This window comes from Chelon labrosus, assembly GCF_963514085.1.
Source record: "Chelon labrosus genome assembly, chromosome: 4".
Lineage (NCBI taxonomy): Eukaryota > Metazoa > Chordata > Actinopteri > Mugiliformes > Mugilidae > Chelon > Chelon labrosus.
Genome location: NC_140340.1, coordinates 5378232 through 5386297, shown reverse-complemented (window position 1 = coordinate 5386297; position 8066 = coordinate 5378232). Strand labels below are relative to the sequence as shown.

General features: G+C 43.6%; 1 protein-coding gene across 1 annotated transcript in view; it reads right to left on the bottom strand.

Moving 5' to 3' along the window:
• Window positions 1-8066, bottom strand: part of setd5 (SET domain containing 5) — a 28012-nt gene that overhangs the window by 17467 nt on the left and 2479 nt on the right.

Sequence of the window (8066 nt, the reverse complement as noted above, 5' to 3'; positions counted from 1 at the left end):
ATCGGGCGTGTATTCCAGGCTATGCCATGTCACGCTAAACAATGTTTCGCCGTTGCCAAGAGAACTAGCTCAGAGTGAGACATCTCACTGTTACCAAACCGCCGATGCCCTGACAGCGCACGCAAACAAGTCACCGGGAACAGAAGAAGAAGAAGAAGAAGCATGGAAGCTAACGTTAAAACAGTTAGCTTCCATGCTAGTAGCTAGCCTGTTACTGTATGTGCAGATGGAGCAACAGTCGTTTGATATTATTTGAGTGAAGTATAATGACAGTATAAAGCGGAAAGAAAGTAATCTGAGTAGTTGACTGTCAAAATAGTTGCAGACCTAAACTCAAGTTGCCTCGGCAGGTACAGACACATACAGGCGTGTAATTTAATTTTGGGTCATTCAAGAGTTACACGGTGAAAACATCACAACAGGACACGTGAAGGCTTGGATTCAAGGTTGGAGCGTATTTAGACTTGACGTATGTGGACGGTGGAACCCAGAGTGCTTCATTCAAAGCCTTTTTCTAAAAACCACCGACTGCCGAGTGTCCCAGTCGATGATCTCTGCCCCCTCGCCTCCACTCCACTCACAGAGAGAGAGAGAGAGAGAGAGAGAGGAACTATTTCTGAAGAGTCCAAGAGAAGACAACGGTGGGTTAGGGAGATAATTTCATACAAAGAAGGAAAGCCTTTCTCTGCTTCACTCCCTGCTCCTCCTTCTCCTTCTCCTTCTCCTTTTCCTCTCCCCACCACCCTCCTCCTCCTCCTTTTCCCTGCTGCTTGTTTCTCTGGCAATGAATACCAGGCTCAAATTACCAGTAGGCTCAACAAAGTCTTTTCTTCCACTAGAACAGAGGCCATTTTGGAGACAAGTCCGGGGGGGGGGGGGTGGAGGGACATGCGCACAAAATGAACAGCAAAGGAGACTCTTCTCTCACAAATCCCCCACCTCTCTCTCTCTCTCTCTCTATATATATACATTACCTCACTGTTTCTAAATAGTTAAGCATTGATTGAAATGAATTGTACAATATAACAATAAAACATTTCATGTAGGGACACCAGAGAGCACAAGGGCAGCAGTTCAAAGCCTCAAATACACAATACATAACATGTGAAGAGAGCTGAGCAGAGTAAGCTGCAATGATATACGAAAAGAAACAAAAACAGGTGATTAAATTTAATTAGGTCAACACAAAAATACAACTACACATAAAAACGTACAAACAAAAAAACAAAAACACTATAGGGCAGATTCAAAAACATATGTGCTCAGTGTAGATCACTCTCTGCGTGTTACCCATCGTGCTATTTACTTCCTAAGATTATACAACAGTGGTGAAATGAAAATGTGAATATCATAATCAAACCGCTGAGCATGACATCATTGTTTTCTTCAGGGAAGCGCAATGTGGATTGTCCTGTTCTTGTTTAGTCATGAGTCAAATATTATCACCATCCACTTAAACTGCCAGCTGCAGCGCATTACTAGGCAAATTATATCACCGTGTTTAGTCGGGACTCATCTACGTGCGTCCATGTGTAAGATTTTTTTTTTTTTTTAGAACTACACAAATGATTTACTTTCCAGAGACGTCCTCTAATGGACGGTTTGGAAAGTTTTAAAACATTTCCAGCCCAGTTTGTGTACTTGTTGCGTAGCGTTCTATTATCTTTAAAAGTTTTGCTCGTCGTGCTGCTCGAGTGCGCCGTAACATTTCACGGTGACGTCACCGAGTGGCGGAGTCCTGACCTCATTTAAAAGCATCTGAATCAACAATTTGTAATTTAAAAGATGTACATGAACAGGAAATACAACTTCATTATGTGCAAATGACGGAAACAAGAACGTAGCGGAGGCCGATCGTTCGCTGTGAGCTCACATGGAACTTCAGTCACGTGTGCTGACTTGAGGGCCGACTCCAAATGTGAGTCAAACCCTTGATTAAAATCTTCTGCCTCCATGTTCCATTGTAGAAGTGTTTGGTTTGGCAGACGTGCAGAAACACTCATTTCTGTTTACAGTATCCTACCGGCGTGTGGCATAGTCAACCGAATCAACGTACATATGTAATGCTTTGATGTAGGAACAGAAACAATACAAAACAAAAATAGAAGAAAATGACACGTCTCGGCTCGGTGACCACACAAATGTGTCAGGAATCAGTACGTACGTATCTGGTTATTTGAAATGTAGCCACGCAAGTAAGGAAACATCTGGTTTTTTCTTATTTAATCTCAAGTTACAGGTGACATTAACACAAGTAAAATGTTATGAAGTAGAAACTGATGTTCAAGTTTTATTTTTAGGCTTTTGGTGCCTTGATTTATTAGAGACAGGAAATGTGTAGAACAATGGAGTGGCATGTCGCACCTGGTCCAGCTAACGGGAATCAAACCGGGGAGTCACTACTCATGCAACATGTGCTATTAGGTAATGCATTAGAATTATTATTTTATTGTTTTAAATAAGATCCAAAGCATCTGCAACGTAAACAGTGGCCAAGAGCTCTTCATGCTAATGACAACACACCTTTTAAAAAAACAGTCAAACCGAGGGCTGTGTACATTCCTGTTTATGATCTCATAAAAATGGGAAAAAAAAAAACAATCCATTTTCATTTTACAGAAGTGTTTACATAAACATTTACACTGATCAGCCACAACAGTATGACCACTGACAGGAGAAGTAAATAACGTCGACCATCTTGTGACAGTTCAACGTTCTGCTGGGAAACTTCTGGACCTGGTATTCATTCATGTGGATGTTACTTAGACATGTAGCACCCACCTAGACCAGACCAGGCACCCCCACCCCATAGCAATGACACTCCTTGATGGCAGCAGCCATCCCCAGCAGGATGCAGCCTGACACAGACACACACAAAAACACTTTAGGAACAACTCAGAAAAACAGCACAAGGTGTTGACCTGGCCTCCAAATTCACTAGATCCTAAACTGATCAAGTATCTGTGGGATGATCCACAGAGGCCCCTCCCCTCAAGGCCCCCCCACTAACAACATCCTGTTACCAGACACCACAGGACACCCTCAGGAGGCCCATGTCCATTCTCTGATGAGTCCCAACTGTTTTGGAGGCACAAGGGAGACCTACACAATATTAGATCATAATGTTATTCCTGTATTTTGTGTAAGTATGTGAAACCCTCTTTGTCTTTACACGAACGTAAACACACAATTTGGGCTTGAACAGCGTGTCCACGCTGTCAATGTCCACCTGTCCCTGACCAAACCTCCACAACACATCCAGCCCGGTGAGATTACTCCAGCCCCCTCAGTCTGCCCCCGCACACATGCTTGCTGCTGTAAAAAAAAGGCAGGATATGAATATATCTGCCGTTCCCAAGCACTGCGCAGGTCGAGCAGCACTCTGAGATACAGCGGGAGGAAATTGAAGATGAAACAGGCAAATCAATAGGGCTGGCTTTAAGACAAATGGGATATGTGGCCAGGGAGAGATCGTGGCTCTCTGTAGATCTCACTACAACACCACCCAAAATGCATTTACAATAAGGCAATGGGGTAAAAACACACACAAAAGACAGAATGCAAAGGTCCCTTTTTACTAAAAATTGTGCAATGCACTAGTAGCCTGCTTTATAATGTCCCATATAGAAAACTGACTAACAAGATTGCAAAAGAGTCTTTTAGATTGAAGGACTTGTGTGTCTGTGTGGTTCCTTTGTAACTTTGTTCTGATATGACTCACGACGAATGCTTTCATCACCCTTTTGACATAAAAGCTTCTTTCTCTCCTTCGCTCAGTGACAGGCAAAAAATAACAAGACGCACAAAGCAAAAGCTCTGCATTATCTCAACAGAATTTCCTTAAGTATTCCTATAACTTTTCTAATCTGTGCTGCTCTTTTACCCCCAAAAAATGTTTTTGTACTCAAATATTCAGCAGCAGCACAACCACATGCCTCATTCACTATAACACAGCAGCAAGGGCTGCCTGAAACGGATATAGCTGCTAAAAAAAAAAAAAAAAAACGCTTTAGGAACAAGCTTCGATCAGATACAACAGTTCAGGCAACTGCACACAAACAGAAAACAACAACACTTCGTCTGCACAGGCCGACGGTATGAAGTGACATGCGAAGAAGTGACGCCAACATCCAGCACCCTGCAGCTGAGTTTTATCAAGTATTGTAACGCTGAAATTCTAGCTGCAATGTGGCTGTTGTCATGTTGAGCAGTCAAGCGTCCTGGGAGCACGATGTGGCCCGCCATTAACACAACAATGTCCAGCTGCCTGAATGGACCGGGACCAGACTGGGGATGAGAGACACACAATAGAGAACAAAGACCAAATGGATGCTATAAGATGGGTGGGGGAGAGAGAGAGACAGAGAGAGAGAGCAGTCAGCAGCAGGGCTAGCATGACACAAAATCAATCATCTGTTTCAGGGCAGTCAAGGCAAGCCAGCCCCTGTCCACTGTTTGAGGCTTAGCAACCAAGAACTCTACACAAAACCCTGCTGAATATCTGAGACAGACGACCGCTTTCTGATCTACAGCTAAACAACCTAAACAAAAATGAAACCAAAAAATAAAAAATAAGCTGAAATCAGGTTTAACAAACCCTGAGACTCCTCTTACGACATGATCTCACACATTAACGTGACATTTCCATTTCCTCTCAGCTGGACAGTCTTATCCGAAAGTGACATAACGGCTCCGCCTCGCAGAAACATTCACAAGCACAACACATTATGACTGTACCAGCCAGTACACAACTGCAAGGTGTCACTATCAGGAAAAAGTACTGTGGCACCTGGACATGAATGACACAACAAAAGGTTTCGAGGTCTATTTTAAGACCAAACCTGTTTCAAAAGACTGCCCCAGAAGGTCACGTGTCTGTCTTTACAAAAAAAAAAAAGAAACCAAAAATTCCCACCTCACTCTTCCCAACAGGAACCATTTGCTCAAGGTGACAGAGCGAGGCCCTTATGAACAGGAAAAACCTGGCACCAGCCCTTCGTTTCCCCTTTTGTTTTTAGCCCTGGTGCGGTGCGTTACAAAACAGGGGCAGCTGCAAAGGGGGCTGGTGTCAAGTGGCTCGAGTTCGGTGCAAAAGCTCTCGGTTGTTTTTCCTTCTGCCTCGTTTTATATTTGCTCTCTCCTGGCCCTGACAACACCCTCTGAGCAAACACGCTCGGAAATGTTTTGCAATCTTCACGTGACGGAAAGCATTTTTGGGGGCATTTTAATCTTTTTTATTTTGCCTGAAAATAAACAGACTACCAGTGGAAAGGGGTGAGAACAGAAAGAGAGAACACAGTTAATGTGGAGAAGACTAAAATGGCTGCTTGCAGCTCAAAAGGTGGAGAGAGAGAAAGAGAGAGAGAGAGAGCAACTCCAAATATTGGCGAGCTTTTTTTTTTTCCCCCCTACAATAGTATACTAAACCAAGTATGACAAGAGAGAGACAGGCAGTGTGACCGTGAGAGAAAGAAAATGAAATGAAGGACAAAACATAAGGGTGCAATAAAACATGAATAGGAGAGAAGGAGAAAGAGAGAGCGAGCAAGAGAGAGAGAGACAGAGAGAGATGATTACGCAGATTGCCTGCCTCACCCCCTTTCGGCCTTGTTTTTTTTCCCTGGGCCTCCTCCTCCTCCTCCTCCTCCTCCTCCTCCCACATTTTTCTCCCAAGAAGCATTGCTTCTCCTCACAAAACAGAATTAACCAGCACAGCCCTCTGCAACATCGCTCCCCCAGCGCAAAGGAAGTGCTGCACCCCATTGGAGTAGCTCCACGGCGCCTGCACCAATCGGAACGCACCAGTGAGGCGGGCGTCAGAGCGACTTGTTTTTAACCCTGTTGTACAAGAACAGCTAGCCGCACAAAACACAGCAGCTGCAGAGGAGATGCTAAGGAGAGCGTGAGAGGGAGACGTAGATGGACTGAAACCTTAAAATATATAAAGTTAATCACTCGTACACAGTGAAAACAAAAATATCTACATTTGTCATCTACAAATATGTCAAAAACATTGTTAATATATTTAACTTAATGCACGAAAGGAGCACATTTGCTACTGGCTAATGTGCTCCTCTCCAAAACAAGTGGTTTTCCTCATTAGGAATATAATCTTTTACTACAGGTAAAGATCAACACCACTGGCTTGGCTGACTTTGGTCACACAGGCACAACACATGAGACCTCATTAACATATCAATAGCTACACCTGCCCTCCATGTAACGACACCGAGCGTCATCAGCATGCTAATGTTAAGCTAAAAGGACACCCCCAACCCTATTTCTCAGAGCAACACTCCCTGCTCCTTCTCTCCCTCTCTCTGTACCGAGACAGAATCCTGTCGTTGTCTTTTGGAAACGGGCCAACATCCTGCTTCACTCCCCTCCTGTACAAGTACATACACACAAAAACCAGGGTTACATGATCCAGACTCATAACACACACAGAGCCCTCCCATTCTAGTGAAGTTTTCAAGGGCATGTCACCCAGCAATTACATTTCTGGGCTTGTTACTGTGAATGTGAATCAGCGCTACAGATTTATTTCGAAAGTTGGGCCAAACTAACCTTGCATGTCTGCACATTCCTACGATCTCCAAAGAGAGGGCCATATTGGGAAAGAAGCGTTTACATCCTGCAGTCAGCTCTACGCACAAACTGTCCTCTTTCATTTTATTTTTTTTTTTTTTGTAATTCAACACCTCTAATACATGTGTTTCCTTCTAAAAACCTAATCTGAAGCTGCTTGAGAGGATTGGAATACCAACAAAGGACGAGTAACAAGTAGCCAGGCAGTACATTTTTAGATTTCCCGGTGTGGCAGATTGAGTTAAGAAGGCTCACTGTTGTGTACTTGCCTGCGTCCCAAAATACTTCTTGCAATTCCTACTCATCAGTCTTTGTCACTGCAGTACTCGTCTTATATTTTCTGCATCTACGAGTACACAAGGGCTGGCTAGAGTCCGACAGGCATTAATTCTCGTCCTTTGGGTGTGGACTTCTGTGTACCCTCGCGACAGTCTCGACACTGCACGAGAAAAGCTCTAACTGGGCAAGCAGGCTAGGAAATAGTATAAAGCCTCAGTTGGTGCACTTCTAGTATCGTGTCCTCACAAAATATTAGAGCCTCCTGCACACCTTCTGACTAAGAACACAAGTTGGGACCTCCGGGGCTACAAAATTATGGCATGGCTGAAGTGCTAAAGTCCTAATCTCTATAGCTAATTTACCCCGTCATAAACTGTATAACATAATCTGTGTTTTTTTTCCCCCGTTTATTATTATTATACTCATATACTCATAACAAGATGGTATAATTATGGGGGTTGACTGCAGTCATAGGTCACCTTGTTTTGAATTAGCTGAGCGTTAGGTGGAGTCTGACGCTGCATTGATTATGACGGCGGAAACACTTTTTCAGGAATCCTGTGATTGACGTCACAGAGCTTGTCCATCTTTCTAAACAGCCTATGCTTGACCAAAGCGGAACCTTGTGTGCTTTACAGATATCCGACGTATATAACACTAGCCTAAGAACAACTATGCGTCCGTGGTGTCTGCGCAAGGCACTATAATTGAGGCCCTGGTGAGTACAGTGTTTGTTCAAGATAACAAGAAAGGGTCTGTTCAGGGGGAGCACTGGAGGGGCTCGTGTTTCCAATGGTTCTGAGTGGCCAGGTTTGCAATCTGCAGCCCACACAGTCTATTAAAAGAAGTGAAACATATTCAGAGAATGTCAGTCGCAACCAATGAAAACAAGGCTCGCAAACACTGCAGTGTAGCTTCTAACATGCATCAAGATCAATCCAGAAACTTGGCTCTGGCTCAACAACCCCGGCAGGGCATGGGTGTAAGCTCTGTACTCATGAAGCAAGGTCGACTAGAGCTCAGGAGACAGAGAGCGTCACATTTTTTTTTTTTTTTTTTAAACAGAAATTAGTTTCAAGTCAAATTTAAACCAAGCTTGGTTGGAAGACAACCGGGCAACAGATATATATATATTTTGACTGAGTGAAATAAGCAGGATGAGCTGAATTAATTCCTTATCAGACACATTAAACTGCAGG